Below are 19,486 nucleotides of genomic sequence, written 5' to 3' on the forward strand. Positions count from 1 at the left end.
GCCTAATTTATGAATCTTTTTAGAAAAATTATACTTCTAAGTTTATTTGGGTGAATTTTGTTTTTAAACAGATGTTTGTCGGGTTCCATCCAAGTTTTCAACAAACAATTAGGAGAACACAAGCATCTGATTAAAAATAATTTCCCCATGCTTGGCAAATTTCTGTTATCCTCACTGAAGTAACACAACAAAAAAATGTTAAAATTCGAGAAATGGAATAAACCTCATACAAGAAGCTAAAAGAGCAGGGGTGGCGAACACGCGGCTCTAGAGCCACAAGCGGCTCCTGGCCAAAATGAATGCGGCTCTTTGCCACTTAGCATGATTTTGTATACTGTGGCTCTTTGCCAAGTTTGGATTTTGTTCTGCTGCTTCTGAGGAGGGACCTCTGAAGAGAGATCTCCGAGAGGAGAGTCCCGCCCCCAGGCTGCATTCTCCCGTCTCCCATCACTTGGAAACAGCTGCACAGAGCAGCGAGTGGGGAACCCATGGGTCACATGTGTGTCACATCTTGCCGTTAGTTCTTAGTGTGGAGGACGCAGGACACCCTCACCATCATTGCAGGATTTTGATCCTCACTCAAAATGCAAAATGCAATATGTGTTTAATAGATTATTGTTAAAATGATATGTTTTTGTGTGAGTGTTTGTCTGTTTTTGCAGGTCACTACGTGGTGTGGCTCTCTGACTCTCACAGTTTAAAATTTTGGCTCTTTGTGTCGAACATCCCTGTACAAGAGACTCTAGTCTATTTTTTAAAAGCAGAAGAGGCTGAGGGAACTGTCCAGTCTTGAGAAATGTACAGCCTTGGATTTATCAGCATAAAGGAAGAGTGCACTTGGAAAATGATGTCAGGACCTGAGGACATCAATGAACTCTGACTTGGAGTGCCAAGTTATGGAGAAAAAATGACATATAAGAGGATTTCTGAAGAATAATTTGGTAGAGGAGAAAATTCCTTTTAACTATTTGGGTTCTACTTAGAGAAATCAAAGAAATTTTAATCAGATCCATAGGAACACAATTATTTTATATATGAAATATTTTATATAATTTATAAAATTATTTTATATATAAAGAGAATCTACATAAATGTAAATTCTACAGTAAATAGACAAAATAGAATTGATATTCTGATTTAAGAAAAGGAAGAAGATCCACAGGTAGAAAAGAAGCTTATATTAAAAAACCCAGAAGAGGGACTGGAGTGATAATACCATGGATAGGGTGCTTGCCATGTATATACTAACCTGGGTTCAATCTCATATAGTCTCTTAAGCACTGTCATGAGTAATCCCTGAGCATTTCCAGGTGAGCTCCAAAAACTAAAACAAAAGTAATAAAGCAAAAAGAAAAAAATCCCACACAAATAAACATGGAAGTTATAAGAGTGGCTTTTCTTCTCATACAGCTAGGTTTCTCCAGCAGGAAAAAGGTTATCTGGAGATATGCTGTTCTAGATATGATAAGTAATGTTCATGGTTTTTGTTGATGCCCACAAATTTTTTTGTTTGACCTCATTTCAAAACAGTTACAGGCCAAGGTTTCTGGTCTTAGTAGGCCTATTATGGGCATCTTGAAAAGCCTAGATCTAAAGAATGAATACAAGTTATATGATCTCACCAAAGCAATTGAGAAAATAATTTTTATCCATATGGTTTATATTTATTTATTTATGTATGTATCATGTGGGCAATTTTTATAATGAATGAGTATCTTAAACTTTTTCTTCAGTAGGTAACAAAGTGACTTCCTCAGCTGCATAGTGGATGAGTCCTGATTATCTCTTCTCCATTTTGGTCTGATTTTAGGGTCAGAGAGCCAGTATAAATAACTCAGAAAGGCTCTACATTTAGGAGTAAATTTGTTGTTTTTATTATAATTAATTATCAATTTTACTCTGAAATATAAATTTTATGAGCAAATATGAAGGTATGATGAAAAATATCCTGGAACCTTGGAGCCTTGGTTCATAGCACTATAGTCTTTCTTCTGGTTGTCTCTCTAACTTCCCCATAAAGTTTCCAAGGGGCTTGCTCCTTTGTCTCTCAATTCCTAGGCAGTATCCTCTCTAAGTTTCCTCAAGATCATTCTGACCTCTATCTCTGTCAGAAAGCTTCAGGGACAGAGACAGAGAAGTTCAGAGCTGGAATACAGGCTCCATGTTATTTCTTTATGCAGCATAACATTGAGAGTTCCATGCTACTGGTGCCTTGGGCAGAAAAATTGTCGAGAGGAAGTTTTCCATGCACTGCTGATGTAGCTTTTAGCACTTCCAGAAATCAGAATATACCCACTTGTTGACAGTTATTCTGTTATGTTTTTAAGTCCAGGCACAAATGAGAAGTGGGCAGTGACTTGTCTGCTTCAGCTAGAGCACAGAATATTGTGACTGGAGAAAAAGTGATAAGTCATTGGTGTAAACTCAGCTGTGTATGAAGGTCTGCACTTCTTTAGTTTGGGACTCTAATGTGTAAGAAACTACAGAGGAAATACAAGCCACATGAAATCATGAAACCCAAACTTTAACATCCAAACTTAAAAAGTAGCTTATTATGATGACAGGCTGGAGTGTGAGTTCAGAGTTGGGGAGATTTGAGATGAACACTGAGAACATTGATGGAGGGAGGATGAAATCATTGATGATTCCATCATCTAAATGTGTGTTTAAATGAGATGTATGTCTAAAACTCAACTATGAATAATTTTGTAAGTCACATTGCTTTAAGTAAAAATATATTTTTAAAAGGGATAGGTTATACTCTGTGCTTTTAACTATGTACTTTCCTACCTTTTCAGCAAAGAGCTCCTCCTCTTTGTTTTTACTCAGTTTTGCAACTCTGATAGACTATTCTGCCTGTATGTTTATGGGATGGAAAGTCTGTAAATAAACTTTCTTTTGTTTAGTAAATTCTATTTCTTTTATTCTTTAATAACTCTATAAATCCACTCTCTCAGAATGTTTTCTTGAATGACAGTGAAGTCTATGCTCACCTTTTCGGGTATAAAACTCTCAAGATTAATTTTCTCCTTTTGCTTTTCCCCATCCCTAAAATGTATTTAACCTTGATAGGAGCACATGATAATATTTAAGGCTTATTTACAAATTATAGTTTTCTACAGTAAAATGGTCATTTGAAATTTTACTACATAAAATCTGGAAGGTCATCTTTTCTAAAAGTCTTCTTCCCTTTACCATCAGTTTGTTGAGAGACATACTGTATATTTATACCCACTTTTTTCAAGCAAAGGTAAAGGACACATCATTATTTGCCTTCCTGGTAAGGTCCATGTTCCTACACTCAAAGCTTCTTAATCCAACCTGAGACTCTTTTTGTTTCTTGGGGGAGGCATACCCAGTTTTGTTCAGGGTTTATCCTTGCCTCTTCTCTCAGGGATCACTTCTGGTGAGTTTCTGGAGGCTATGCAGTGCTGAGGATTAAGCCCATGTTGGCTGCTTAAAGGCAAACAAGATACCTGCTATAATCTTTATAGCTGAGATTTTATTCTTACATTGTAATATCCAGAAAGTTTATTTAGGAATGGTTGGAATGATGTGCAGGAAACTCTGATAACTGGAATGTGCATCAGAACATAGTGCTATGGGATGAATAGCCTTGACTGTCCTCTTCAAAACAATCAAATATTTTGTAAAAAAAAAAAAACAACAACAAACACAAATATACAAGCAACTAAGTAAGTTGTTTTAGGCATGAGTGAAAGAAAAATGTCACTCTTCTAGTGGTTCTGTTCTCACCACTAGACTAGAGAAATGATAAGTTAATATCACAAGACTTAAAAATGTTATGATACAAGATGCCCTTCAACAGACAAATGGCTAAAGAAACTGTGGTACATATATACAATGGAATATTATGCAGCCATCAGGAGAGATGAAGTCATGAAATTTTCCTATACGTGGATGTACATGGAATCTATCATGCTGAGTGAAATAAGTCAGAGGGAGAGAGAGACGCAGAATAGTCTCACTCATCTATGGGTTTTAAGAAAAATGAAAGTCATTTTTGCAACAATCTTCAGAGACAATGAGAGGAGGGCTGGAACTTCCAGCTCACTTCATGAAGCTCACCACAAAGAGTGGTGAGTGCAGTTATAGAAATAACTACACAGAGAAATACCACAATCATGTGAATGAATGAGGGAACTGGAAAGCCTGTCTGGAGTACAGGTGGGGGTGGGGTGGGATGGAGGGAGATTTGGGACATTGGTGGTGGGAATGTTACACTGGTGAAGGGTGTTCTTTACATGACTGAAACCTAATCACAATCATATATGTAATCAAGATGTTTAAATAAAGGAAAAAATTTAAAAAATGGTATGATAAAAATCATAAACTCAGTGTGACTTGAACATTGCAATGAGTGATTTCAATGGTTTTTTGTTTACCCAGCATCATCATCATCTGTGCTTAAATTTTTCTTTAAAGAAATTACGTTTGGGGCTGGAGGAAAAGTACTGCACATAAGGTGCTTGCATTGCACCCAGACCACCTAGGTTTAATACCCAGCATCTTAAACTCAGCCAGGAATGATCCCTTGTACAGTCAGGAATAAGCACTGAGCACTGTGAGGTGTGACTCTATCCCCCCAAAAAACAAAGAAGTGTCACTTGCAGAACTCTCCTACCAACTTTTCTTTTTTAATGTGCTCTCTAACATGTTCATATTATATTTTTTATGAAAGATTTTCCTTGGTTTACTTGTTTTAGTATCACACTCTACCTGGATAGAGGAAAGTACTTGAATGTTTTTCAACCCCTTCTTAGGGAAAGCTATAACTAATGACAAAGGATGCTGAAAGCCTGTTAGAATGACTCAGAAATCACTGAAACACAAGAACTCTCTGAAGGAATAGGCTGAAACTATCCTGGAAATAATTTTCCTAGAATTGCTTTCTTGTTGACTTCCTGTTATTTCTTATCTCCTCTCCCGTTTTTCCTCCATATATTCACATATTCCCTATAGGAACACTTAATATATGATTTCTATAAAAATCCTCAGCACAGAATGTGCTTCTGGAAAAAGTAAACTATGAGACAAAATATATATGATTTTAAAAGCTTGAGATGGGGCTGTCAGTTAGGTACCTTATACTGCACAGATCTTATGTGGCCTGTGTACTGAAACATAAGTGAGATCTGCTTATTAGGAAATTTCTTTCTTGGACAAATGACTTATAAAGGGCTGGAGAGAGTTGAGCAGGTAGAATCCTTGCCTTGCACAAGGTTCACCTGGGTTCAATTCCCAGTTCCTCAGGTGGTCCATTTCTTGAAACTTACTCTAAGTAATACTTGGGCACAGAGCTAGGAATAAATCTTGATGTGGCCGCATATGCCCCCCAAAACAGGATACAGTAGCAGAAACTGAAATGATTCGTAATAAGAAGCTAGATCTCATGGTGGTAATTTACAGGGACTAAGTCATTGATTGCTTCCGTACGGTTAGACGATCAATGTTACAAATTTAACAGATTCAATTTTCCCAACTTTTATTTTAGTAGTACTAGTAAAACCATACTTGTAAATATTATTGAGCTTTGTTTCTGATAAAGTAGCCATAACTTTTACAGTTAGCAGATGTTTTAAAAACTACTTTGCCAACAATGCAAACTTTCATGCCCTTTACTTATTTATATGAGTAGTCCCACATGTTATTTACTATTTATTGATTATTTTACATTATAGTCCACAGTTGTATTTGACTTATTCCTGACTTCACTTAAACTTTTACAGTTTCAGTACTTGATAATTGAACGATTTGAAATAGAAACAGCACAGTAGCCACTCATTAGTCATTTTTATTTATTTATATTAGTTTAAGTGTTTCCTAAAATCAAGAAAAGGTCATTTCAGACATCTCTATATTGGATTTGTGAATTTGTCTTTTTTTGGCATAGTTTCCAGGAGCTCACCGGGTTTTAGAACTGAGATGACAGATAAAATTTCCTAATTATAATTCCAGGAAATCACACATTATTCAATTTCTAAATATTACCAGTTACCTAACTTAATTTATGACTTAACAATTATGAGTTGCAGTTAGTGATTGTCAATAAAATATAAACAATACATTTTTATAAATCCATTGTTAGCTCAGCATGTAATATTTACAATGTCCTCAGACACCTTTCATATTAACTTTAGTTGAGTTAAGAAAATTATAGCTTTTCAATTAAAAATGAGATGCAGAAAACATAAGTCATTTTAAAATGTTATTTAATTATTAAGGATGTGTTTTCACATCTTCTCAGTGCTTTCCAATTTTACCATCTGTTTATCTATTTATGTGCAATAAACAATCCCCAGACTTCAGTGCTTAAAACAAAAAGTTTTCATAGTTCATGATTCTATGATTTTATTGGACTTATTTATAATTCTCATTTAGAGTCTTTCATTCTGACATGATTGTAGGGTGCTAACTTAGTCTATAGAAAAATATCATACATAAAATGAATGGTTTAAGCAATAGATGCCTTAAGGATTTTGAGGTAAAAATACCTAAGGTCAAAGTTCAAACAGATTCTGATTTTGGTGAAGACATCTTTTGGGTTTACAGGTGGCTTCCTTCAAGCACCTATATGCTCAATAGGCCTTTCTTTGGTATATCCAATAGACTAAGAGTTAGAGAAAAAGAGATTTAGAAAGAAAGAGGTTGGGAGGGATTACTTCACCTTCTATAAATTTATTAATCCCACAATGAATACCTTCTCAATAAATAACCAATGGTTCTCATAGAATCTAAACTTATATCCCACTTCCAAATTGTTAGTTAAGGCTTTAACATATGACTTTTGGGAGGGCATATTGAACATTTCAGTATACTGAATACTCTGAAGAGCTGCATTTTAAGTCACAGGAAAACTAATAGGATAAAAGGAAGGGATAATATTGTGTTTGTTGTAGGTAGAGAAAGTAGACAATTCTGATCTCTTAAACCTGAATTATAATGACTGGTTATAATTCAACTGAACTGATTTATCAAATTAAGAAAGATAATACAGAGGGTAAAATGCTCGTTCTTTGTACATCATCTGGCATCTTATATGATCCCTTGAACATTGACACACTGTAGTCCAACATGCCACCCATTTAAAAATTCTAATAAATATCCCAAAATTGAAAAAGGTAAATGTTTCATTTATTTGGAAATAACATTTTTCTATTGTAGTCAATTGTGTCCTTTGTAGCAGCACAGCAAGATACCAGTTAATGACTTTATTTTTCTTTTATAACAGATTTCAGGGTGTCATCTAAAAATTAGATGGTTTTATTCTGAATATTAAGGTCTGAGTTAGAAATATGAGCCAAGATAGCTCATTTCTTTAAGATATCATTTAACAATTGAAAATATAAGGGACCTACTTTCTTCCAAATTAGGCCTCTCTCATTCAGTGTATTGTCATTACTGTCTGTGTGATTCAACAGGGTGGACAATAAATTCCACCTCCTCAGTCTCACAGAGCTGAGCTGGAGAGTACAGAGCCAGGAAAAGCAAGGATTTTTTTTCTCTCTTCATCTTGGGAGTTGGTTTACTTTGTTTTGTTTCTGTGAGTCGTCAGCATCATTTCCATCAAAGATGTGGGTGTTTGTTAATTAGAAACAAAATTTTGTTTCCTCTCTACATTTTTATAGATAAATGTAACTAAAGTGAATTATTGGTTTAATCAGAATTCTCTGCTATAACACAAGTTACCTATTTAACTTGTATTTATCTGTTTGTTTTGGGCTATAGCTGGCAATACTCAGGGCTCACTCCTGAAGTTTCTCTGGGGCTGAAAGGTGATGTTGGGAGTTAAACCTAAGTAACAACTTCTAAAGAAAAAGCTCTGCCTACTATGATATCTACCTAGTAACCTTTTGAACATCTTAGTATTCATTTTTTTCTCAGAAAGATTCTGAAATATTAGTTAAACCTAGTTCAAAGTAAAATTTCCAGAGAAAGATTTCCTAAATTTTAATGCTGGTGATTGGTTGTATAATTTTTACTTATTTTTTTGACTAGTGCTTTTATATCCTCTTTTGTAGAATTGGTTTATGGTATCTATATCGGAAGATTATACATAGGATCTAAGATTCTAGATATAATCTTATGAGACAAGTTAAGTATTTTCCTAAATTCCCAGCAAATATTATTAGAATATTATTTGGAATTGAAAATTCCAAATTATTTGGAATTATTCATTTTCATGAGCACTCAGGGCTTGACTCTCTTACCATAAATTGGCAATTAACTTCCATCTGAGACTGAATCCTGACAGATTAAAATCTGATCCCATATGTATCTTAGAATAACTAAAAACACTTTAGTCATAGGAAAAATGTTGAAACAAGAATAGTCTATACTTTCTAGAAAGCCTGTCTAGAATAAAGGCCAGTGTGGGGTAGGGAGGAAGAACACTTGGGAACGTTGCACTGGTGAAGAATTTTATATATATATATATATATTAAAAAAACAAACAAAAAATAAGGCCTCCCAATTCTTACCACAGGCTGTGTTCTTTGCACTGACTGTATAAAAAGAGGAGGTACAGTAAATGCACCCCATATACACCTCAACCCAGGCCCTTTGCCTGCTCTGTATTGTGAATTGGGGGGACAAAAAAAAGAATACTCTATAGAATTCATTCTTACTGAATGAATGAATAAATAAATAAATAAATAAAAGTGGAAGTTCAATCCTCAGTCCCTATCTAATAATCAGGAAAGCCAATTATGTACAGCCACCATTGCAATAGAATCTATTATAACTCTGTTCTCCACCAATTAATATTATGTCATTAGTGTATGAGTATCTGATATCTAGGAGACTCAGAATCTGAAAGGGTTTTTGATTTCTTTATTTTCATTTAGCCAATTTTGTTTGGCTTTAATTTTTCCCTACTTTTCTGTTTATAGAGCAATTTCAATATAAAGAGCATATTTAAACATTTAACTATTCCACCACCCTAATTTTGGTGCCAGAGCAAGGGCAAGAGAGAGAAAAGATAGAGACCACATTCAATAAGGAGAGATTACTTTTGATTTACCCACTGTTTGTAACCACTCAAGGCAACAGAAAATTTTGGAGAAGACTGACATTATATTACTCAAGGACAACTTTTAGTTCTTTTGGGAACATATCAGCTAATAGAAAAATAGTTTGTTATAGATGAACAATACCTACCCTTCTCTTTTTCATTTATACTAGTAAACTCTGTCACCTATTTATCTATCCAGAAAATGGTCCCTCAGACAAAAACTTGGCAACTCAAGCATATGGTAGACACAAGACAATTGATGTACATAGACACCCAAACTTTGTAATGTTTCAAAGCTGTCTCCTTTAAAGTGTTTTTGACATACTACTTGAAACATTCACTTGTAGGATTGAAAGCAACTTTTTCAAGATAATATTTGGTGCCTTAAAGTCAGTATCAAATAATAATAAAGATCCTTAAACAAAGACCTGATTAAGTTGGGTACTAGTGTAAATAAATCAAGTTTAGGAAGTTTAGGGGTCATTCACTCTCAAGTCCCCCCTTGCATTTAGATGACCCTAAAGTTTAATGTCACCTTAAATTTTATATCCTGGGGTCCTGGTTTGTCTCATCCTAACTCAAATTTTGAGCTGAACATAATGTTATCAAAAAATCACGTCAAGGAATGTCCTGTTTGTGTTTTTAATCATCCTCAGAGTTGTCAACTGCTAACCCTTCTTATTTGTAAAACCCTACCATTTGCTGTTGATTTTAAAGCATTAATTACTACTCAAGTATGAGATAAATGCACTAGAGCACTAGTCTTTGTAGACTGTACTTTTCTGATATCATGTCTGGTAAGCTCCCTCAGTTATAATTTTCTATTTTAGTAAGGAGTGATAGAGAGTTTAGTTTGACTAACAGGTATAGTCATTATTTTACAATGTTTATCCTGGAATATATTAAAGTAATTCCCAGGTCTCATAACATATGTGATTGTCCAAAAGTTTGTCAAATAAATGTTTTATCAAGAATATATCTAAAAATATTAATGAACTGATGATATATGTAAGATTCCCTAATTTCTTTCCATTTGTAAAGAAAGCATGTGTTTACCTGGGTCTTTATGGATTTGATTTAAGTGACAATTTTATACTAATTTATCCCTTAAAAATAACCTACTATCAGGCAATTTTCTCCTCCTCCTCTTTGATTCTATTCTTTTTCCTCAAAAATCTTGGAACTGTGAGTTTAGGAAACCATTTTCAATCCAGAGTCTATACACCATATGCCTTAATGTCTGATAAATTTTTATTTTATTTAGCTGTGTGACTACCAGGTTCATCTATTGTTTTCTCACAAGGAAGTAATTATACAATAAACTCCCACATTTTTCAAAAAGTCTCACTATTCACATTATTTGTGAATCATTTCCTTCCATGACAATGACTTGGATACTAGAGCAGATCTGAAATATGTGTCATTTCTATTTATTTATATTTTCTATTAGTTATTCAAAGAGAATACAGTTACTTGTATATTACCATGGTTTCCATTGCCATGGCAGCCAGGACACAGTCTTATATTGATAGAAAAGAGAGGGGGGAGACAAAGTTAGAAAGAGAGAGAAAAAAGAGAGAGAGTAGAGAGGGAGAAAGAGAGAGAACGAAAGATACAGGAAGTGAGAGAAGAGTAAAATCATTTCCCACAGGTTTGAGAAGGAATTTCGACCTAAGCACACTAGTTCATATATCTGTACTTTTGAGAGATGAACTTAGAAGGTGGTTCATTGCTTAGTTTCTCAGTTCATCTTGCAGTGGAAAAAAAAAAGCAGTAAGATATAATGTTAGAAAAGTAATTAATGTTTTATAAGAGTTAAGTTTTAATTTTTCTTGGTTTGTGCTCTTTTAAAAATATGATGGTTCTTTATACGCTTAATTGAAGTTCAGAGAAGCAATAGGCCTCATAAATCATTTCTGTTGCCCAAAGATGCAATGGTGATAGTGGCAGTGAACAGGAACCAGGCTAAGTTACATTTCTCGGAGCTAGAAATGAAATGCTCTTTATGGGAACACTGGAAGGATATTTCCTGTGCAGAGTGCTGTATTTCTCTCTGCAATCATTGAGAGCTGAGAAATTTCTAGCTCATTCCCGATGCTTTAACTGGCTGCTTTTCTTTCAAAGGAAAGCTGGAAGAAAAGTATAGACATAGCAGGGAGGAATGAATGATTGGGTTCATCACCTAGGTGATCATTTGTAATGCCATTTTTTTTTATTTCCCCTGAGGGATTAAAAGATGAAGCTTTCTTTTAAATTTTCCAATTAATTTTTGCAGTTGGCCTTTAGAAGCTGGAGTGTGGTAAGAAACAGATACCCCATTTCCCAGGGTAGGTCATTGAGGCCAGAGGAAAAGAGCATTTTCAGAACTGAATAGAAAATAAAAGGTGAAAATGCAAAGGAAAAATAGTATCCAGAGTTTTAGATAGAACTGAATATAAGCATTAACCAACTGAGCTTTTATTCTCTGAGCAACTCTGGCTTCAGTGCAAGAATTTAGCAAAACCGTATTGACTCCCATAATCCCTTGCTTCAAACCAGTGGAACATTTCTGAATGAGGACAATGATGAACTCAGGCTGGGCCACATCAGTCTGTCTTTTCACTGGAATTTGCTAGCCTTGTTTTCGCTCACAACTATGGTAGAATATTATAGTCCACAGTAAATCTTGTTCCTGCAACAATCCAAATGTCATCTCTTACCTGTTTGAACTTTTGGTCGTCTTTATTTTCCTCTCAGTTTCAACTTTGATATATCCCCTAAAGCTTTCTCCTGAACTATTTGGCCACATTTCCCCACTCTTCAAAATCTGGCAAACTCTTCTGGAGTGAGTTCTCAGAGTTGACCTCCTTTACTTTGAGACATCGATTTGCATTCATGAAGCCACTGATGACATCAATGGTACTGCAGTATTGAACTATATTTTGGGTTTACATGGAATATGTATGAATATACTTTCATGAGGCGTGTAGGCCATTTCTGATTCAGGAGAACTGTTGCAAATGAAAATATTAGGGAAAACAATTCTGGAGCTTAGTTTTCATAGGCGTTTTATTCATTGAATTAATATAAGTACATTAAAATTTTTGAAAAACATATTTGGTCCTAAGAAAATAACAAGAGTCTCTCTCTTCTAGGAGATTTTATGCAGGTCAGGAGAAAAACAACTGCCATAAAGGAAAACAATTAATCAAATAACTAAAATTTACAATAGGGATTCTATATGAGTTCAAAGGCACACTTGATAATTGAAAGAAGAATACAGGAATATAGGAAGTTATTGTGAGTTGAAGATAAATTATAAATAAAAGTAAATTAATAAAAAAGTAAATTAATATAGTTTGTGTACATTATCAATAGATATGTAAAATAACATTATTTTAGCAATGTAAAATATTAAATAACATTTATTTTGCTCACTCAACAGACATTTCTATGAGTGCCTTTATGTAGAAAGAATGGAGAGAAGAGATAAACAGGAAGTAAAGTAAGGATTATTCTACTCAAATCAATTAATGTAATGTGCAATGGAAAATATTCTATTTTTATTTAACTCATAGTAAGAATAGAAAGGGAAACTAGAAACAAAATAAACCAACAAATATCAAACAAAAGCAAAGCATTGGGGTTGAGTGGTAGCGCAAGTGGTAGGGCATTTGCCTTTCATGCGTCCCATATGGTCTCCCAAACCAGGAGTGATTTCTGAGAGTATAACCAGGAGTAACCCCTGAGCATCATCAGGTGTGCCCCTGCCCAATAAAAAGCAAAAAAAGAGTGTTGTACTATATTGTTTAAAATGATTGGGTGAACTGAATAAGATTATGGCAACCTTAAAAATACCAGTGGACTCAAGCTTTTGCCCTAGAATAGTAATGAAAAAACTCATACATTCATTAGTCAGGATCAATTGCATGTTGAATATTTAGTTCCAGTACTGAATTTAAGGGAAACATCAAAAATCTTCTTGTTTGGTGGGGCTATATCTAGCAGCGTTTGGGCTTATTCCTGGATCTGTGCTCAAGTTCATTCCTGGCAGTGCTAGGATCAACCATAGGTTTGCCAAAAATCAAACTAGTATTGACCACAAGCAAGTTAAGCACCTTAACCCCTGTCTATCAGTCAGCCTAAACACCAACTCTTCTGAAAATAGTCTGAGAATGATTATTTTTTTCAAACATGAAATAAATGAAACAATTATGGGAACTATGCTTGTTGATGCTAGAGATGCAAACTGAGAAATAATCTGACTCATATACAGGCATTAATATGTCTTAAATCTAAAGAACTACTTTCTCAAGCTTGCTGCCAAGTCTGCATCTTCAGAGACTCCAAAAGTTAAGACAATAATATGTCTAGAAGGTTACTTTCCACTAAATTATGGTGTCTTATATAACAAAATAAAATAGATTTGTAAAAAGGTATTTCCTTTCGGTTGAGAAAATATGTGAAGAATTTATAGAAAGTAAATTTATTTTCAGAGCTTTTCTTACAGATTACTTGCAGTCCAAAAAAGAGAAAAATCTCCAGAGAAACAGAGTAAATATATGTTTATTTGTCCCAATAATTGTATATTTCCATGTGTTATATTGGACACATAATGCTTACTAACTTTTAAATTAATTTGTTTACTATATGAAATTAACCAGTTACAGATCCTTGATTATTATGAAAGCTGAAGTTTGGTCAACAGGAGAACCAGGAAAGTCAATCAGTTTAAATGTTAGTGAAAGAAAGATCCAGGGGGCTGATTTTTCAAGTCAATCCTGAAGAAAGAAAAAAAAATAAAACAATTTTCCAGCTTAAGGAAGTCAAGCAGGAAAAGTTCTCTCTACTCCCACTGTCATCAATATTTTTGTGCTTTCCTCTTCAGATCTTCATCTTACTAGATGAGATCACAAGATCACAAGACATCAGTAAGAGCAATCTTCCTACTCAGTGGGCTGATTCATGTGACTGATTCACTGAGAAATATCCCACAGCCACAGCTGAATGATCTTTGATTCAATATCCAAGTGTCTGGCACCCTGTGACCTGGCCACACATCCAACTATAAATGCCATCACTTGACATTTCAAGCCACGTGGTAAAGCATATTTAGCAACTTTCCACCAACACATATACACAAACACAAGCACACAAGAAATACTAAAAGAATAGGGACAGGAAAGGACCAGAATTAGGAATCATTTTGCTGAGGACAGGCAAATGTTCTGAGAAATATCCTCAAGATTTAGATTTCTGGAACCCCAGAGTGTTCCTATGGGTCATCTTGGAAAAGGTCCACTTTTAGAAGAAAATGACATGGGTTTCATTATCAATGTTTACTATTGTTAACATTATAATCTTGGATTAAGCCATATTCTTGTTGTGTCCTGATTATATATCTTTGTTTACCTTGTATGTAAAAGGATAATAATAATAATAATAAAGTATTTCAGAATTGTCTAGTGAACTACATGAAATAATGCATGTGAAACTTTCTTAGTTCAGGATGCCACAGCAAAACACCAAGATTAGGTAGCTTGAAGAGCCACACGATGACACTGCAAGAGGCAGAAAAATACCTACTTTTCTTTTCTAGATGGTAGGTTGTTGTTGCCTGATTATTATATCATTGAAGAAGATGGAGACAGATATTGAGAGATACATAAAAAGAGAGGAAAAATAGAAAGAGAGGGATTAAGATAGGAGAGAAGGAAGGGAAGATTGTAGCTCTCGAAAGTTTTTATATAAAGATGCTATTTCTTTTTTGTTTATTTGAGGGCTATACCGACTGATGCACAAGTCTTACTCTTGGCTCTGCATAAGATGTCACTTATCACAACACTCAGAAGACAATCTGTGATGCTATAAATAAACCTGCAATAACTGCATGCAGGGAAAATACCCTTGCCACTGTACCATTGTTAGGCCCCTAACGATATGAATCCTATTGTCAGGATCCACCCTTATGATCTCATCTAACTTTGGATCATGTTGGCCCTGTCACTTACTATATTCAATTAGACTGTACACTTCAAAATACAGATTTTTGGGGGAATGCAATTTATTTTAGAGTAAATATCTTGCATTGTATTTTTTAATATAATTTGGGGATCCAAAGGATGGCTAAGTCAACAAAGTGCCTGCTCTGGAATGAAGTATGAGGCACTTCGTGCCTCTTCTAGAACCACAACCTAACATAATTCTGAATTATCACTCCATACAACATTTCTAGCAATAATAGCAATGGAAGAGATAAGATAAAGATAAAACTTTGCACTTAGTTTACACCTCAAGTCATCAACTCCATGACGTTTTTCTCCCAGAGATATAAAAGAGAATCAGAACTAAAATATATAGTTGTATATCTTATAATCAGAAGGATTAACAGTATTGTATATCTGAATTTTGAATAAAATTCCTCTTAACTTTAATGTGTTGTGCAAACTACATTTTTTATTCAACAATGTGTCGTGATTTATTTTTACTATGGCACTGTGTGCAAGACACTATAACTTACTTAGTGCATACTATGCTCATTGTACTGAAGAATTTTTCAAGAAAATTACTGAGATGTTTTGTTCTTGAGAATGCTATTTATCAGATTGCTAATATTGTTTGCCATGGAATTATATAAGCATCCTCATCTATCTATCTTTAAATTTGATGTAAATTTCTAGTGGGTCATTTAGAAAATGCATTATTTTGTATTTGTCATTATCAATTTTCTTTGCTGTGCCATTATCCTACCAACTGGGAAAATGGATTTTTTTACTAAGCATAGTCCACATTTGTTCTTTTCCTTAGTATTTACTTGTGCAGATAACTATGGCATTTACCTTCTTTAAAAGAAGCCTTGTCATGCTTTATAAAGGTACTTATTCATCTTGCAATCTTTTCTTCTATTTTCTATTTAAAATCCCAAATTGACAGAATTTGGTTGCTGCATTAGATTTCATGTGTTAATGCAAGGAGTCTATAGTTATTCCCATGACAGTATACTTCAAAGGTGGAGAAACCCTGTAACTTTTAGGCCAAGGGAATTCCCTCTCTAATGTCCCCAATATTTACTATGCCTATGCAGAAGAAAAAAAAAAAACCAGCACAAAATAAACTTTTTTAAATTTATTTATCTATTTATATTTTTGATTTCTTTGTTTGGGTTTGGATATTGAAGTTGTTGTCTCCAATTTTTTTTTTCCTTTTTCCTTTTTGCGCTGTTATGTCTTCATTTCAGGACCCTGGTTATTATGTGGTGCTTGTCTTTTTGCTGTAGTGCTCACTGGATTTTTTTATGTGAGATCTCCTTTTGTATGGTTGTAGTGTTTAACTTCCTTTATTCCTTTTCTCTCTCAAACTGAGGTTGAGAGCCTCTAAAAGCACTCTGCCCATTTTCGGCTTATTTGATTTTTACCCCCTTTTATTATTCTTCTTTACTTCAAACAAAACCACATAGCTTGAACTATCCAGTACTGCCTCTCAAATAGAAGGGGAAAAAGTGGAAGGTATCAAAACCAAACAGTTGTATGATCACTAAGCAGTAAGCTAGACACAGAGGGGACCACTTATACTAGCAGCTCAGGGGGTAAGAGTGGGGGATATGGGATGCAAGATGGGAACAGGGGTTGAGGGAGGACAACTTTGGTGATGGTAATTCCTCTGATACATTGTTAATATGTACCTAAAATATTACTGTGAAAGACATGTAAGCTACTTTGGTCAAAATAAAAATTATATCAAAAAACTACAAAGAAAAAAAAAGATCTCGTGTGTTAATAAAATTAGAATTGTTTTTGTTTGGGGGCCACACCAAGCATTACTCATTGAGTGGTAAAGGATATGTAATGTCAGGGATCAAACCCTAGAAAACCACGTGCAAGCTAGTGCCCTACCCACATTACTATCACTCTGGCCCAATTATATTTCCTCTAATTTCTTTTAAGTATTATGGCATTTTTATCCTTTCAAAAATTTTATTTTCCATCAGCATATAATTTAAAACATTGAAAGTTCTGAAAGAGAGGCCAGAGTCATATCAGCAGTTAGGGCACTTGCCTTCCACATAGCTTAACCAGTTTCAGTTATTCCATATGGTCCTTTGAATCTGCCAGGAATCTGATTTTCAACTAGACTTGATATGGAATGATTACTTGTTTAGGCTACAAGTTAATCCATTGCTGTGGGAAATATTCCTTAAGGTTGTATATGACAATATACAATGACAATGTTGAATGCATTGTCAGAAATCAGAAGAAATTATATAATTTATTATCTTCCTCTTAGTTATTTTTTAGTTTAAGAAAATTATATATAGGGCCAGATTGGTGGCGCAAGCAATTAGGCATTTATCTTGTACGCACTAATCTAGGACAGACTGTGGTTGGATCCCCCGACATCCCATGTGGTCCCCCCAAGTCAGGAGCAATTTTTGAGCACATAGCCGGGATTAACCCTGAGCTAATCACCAGGGGTGGCCCAAAAAACAAAAACAAAAACAAAGGAAATTATAAATAAATATAATGATTTATTTCTGTTATTTTTATTTTTATTTTTTTTTGTGGTTTTTGGGTCACACCCGGCAGTGCTCAGGGGTTATTTCTGGCTCCAGGCTCAGAAATTGCTCCTGGCAGGCACAGGGGACCATATGGGGCGCCGGGATTTGAACTGATGACCTCCTGCATGAAAGGCAAACGCCTTACCTCCATGCTATCTCTCCGGCCCCATTTTTTTTTTGTGTGTGTGTATTTCTGTTATTTAATATCTGAAGTAGGTAGTAATTTAAATCACTATCAGATAAGTTGATTTAAGTAAAATATATAAAGCAGACATTACTGAGTGCAGAGCCACAAGTAATCGCTAGCTTCACTGGGTGCGGCCCCAAACAAAACAAAACATAATGATAAAACTAAACAAACAGAAAGCAAGTTCTTAAAGAGCTTTCCTTGTTAGATGTTTTAAGTTCAATATGATCTGTGACTTTTTTTTTTTTTTTTTTTTTTTGGTTTTTGTTTTTGGGCCACACCCGGCAGTGCTCAGGGGTTACTTCTGGCTGTTTGCTCAGAAATAACTCCTGGCAGGCACGGGGGACTATATGGGACACCGGGATTCGAACCAACCACCTTTGGTCCTGGATTGGCTGCTTGCAAGGCCAACGCCGCTGTGCTATCTCTCTGGGCCCTGATCTGTGACTTTTGATTAATGCCTGCTTTTTATATTTTTACCTCTCATCTGTTATTGCATTTATTGGTGCAACACCCTAACACCTATTATTGGCCAATGAAAAGTGCTGAAGGGACTGCAATAAGTGTAATATTGCTGGATTTTTTGTTCATATCAAGACTGGCTAATGACTAGGGATCTCTTTTATTTATAATATTTTTATTTAAGCACCTTTATTACAAACATGATTGTAGTTGGGTTTCAGTCATATAAAGAACACCCCCCATCACCAGTGCTTTCAAGTAAAGTCACTCCTGTCTCCTTTCCCATGTCCACCTCCAATCCAGAAAAGTAGTGCTCTCTTTGTAATATTTTCTTCAGAGACTCTAAAAAATCAAATAGCTTTGTGTTCTCAGAATTTTGAAAGTCCAAAAACCCTTCATATCCTACATTGTTATAATAATGTCCTTTCCCCAACACACTACCTTTCTTTTGCCTTTTATTGAAATCTGCAATCTTTCCTCCCAAAGCTCTCCTGGTCAAAGATAGTACATTTGTATTGTTTTGTTTGTTTGTTTGTTTTGTTTAGTTTTGGGGCCACACTCGGCAGTGCTCATGGGCTACTCCTGGCTCTATGCTCAGAAATCGCTCCTGGCAGGATCTGGGGACCATATGGGATGCCGGGATTCAAACCACCATCATTTTGCATGCAAGGTAAATGCCCTACCTCCACGCTATCTCTCTGGCCCTGCATTTGTATTCTTTTGGTTTGGCATCAGTAGTTCCAAATCATTTTTTTAAATCACCTTTAGAAAGATTATTTAATTACATACTATTAAAGGATTTCTTTTTCTTTCTTTCCCTAGTGACATTGATTTTTGCCCTCTTCCACCTTTACTAAAGAGTTGGGTATGTAATGCATAGAAATCTCTACACATAGTCCTACCATGAAATTGAATAGCTTTGTTGCCTTTGTAACAATCAGTTCTCAACTCAAGCTTATAAAATTTTTGAGGGACCTTTATATCCTTTCTACTGCAGTTGTCCATATCTACTAGTATTTTATACTTGGTGTTCTCTTAGAAACTCTTCTAAATTTTAACCTTAGCACCTTTTCTGACAGCATCATTGTTCTCTTTCTTTGTCAATCCATTATATTTTTGTAAGAAATTCTGAAAAAATACATAGCACACCAATTCTGTAACCCTAGTCATATCAACTGTCTCTCTATTTTTTTTTCTTTTTTTCTTTTTGTTTGTTCATCTTTTGGGGATTTGGTTTTTGGTTTTTGGGCCACACCCACCCAGTGACACT

The 19,486-nt window shown here is 34.9% G+C and overlaps 1 non-coding gene and 1 pseudogene across 1 annotated transcript; both read left to right on the forward strand.

Annotated features, from left to right (window-relative positions):
• Positions 1–19,486, forward strand: part of LOC126024534 (small integral membrane protein 8-like) — a 1,114,930-nt pseudogene that overhangs the window by 823,961 nt on the left and 271,483 nt on the right.
• Positions 8,485–8,618, forward strand: LOC126025448 (small nucleolar RNA SNORA51). The gene has a single exon (XR_007501453.1). It is a non-coding gene; the product is annotated as a small nucleolar RNA SNORA51 (small nucleolar RNA).

This window comes from Suncus etruscus, chromosome 12 (assembly GCF_024139225.1).
Source record: "Suncus etruscus isolate mSunEtr1 chromosome 12, mSunEtr1.pri.cur, whole genome shotgun sequence".
Lineage (NCBI taxonomy): Eukaryota > Metazoa > Chordata > Mammalia > Eulipotyphla > Soricidae > Suncus > Suncus etruscus.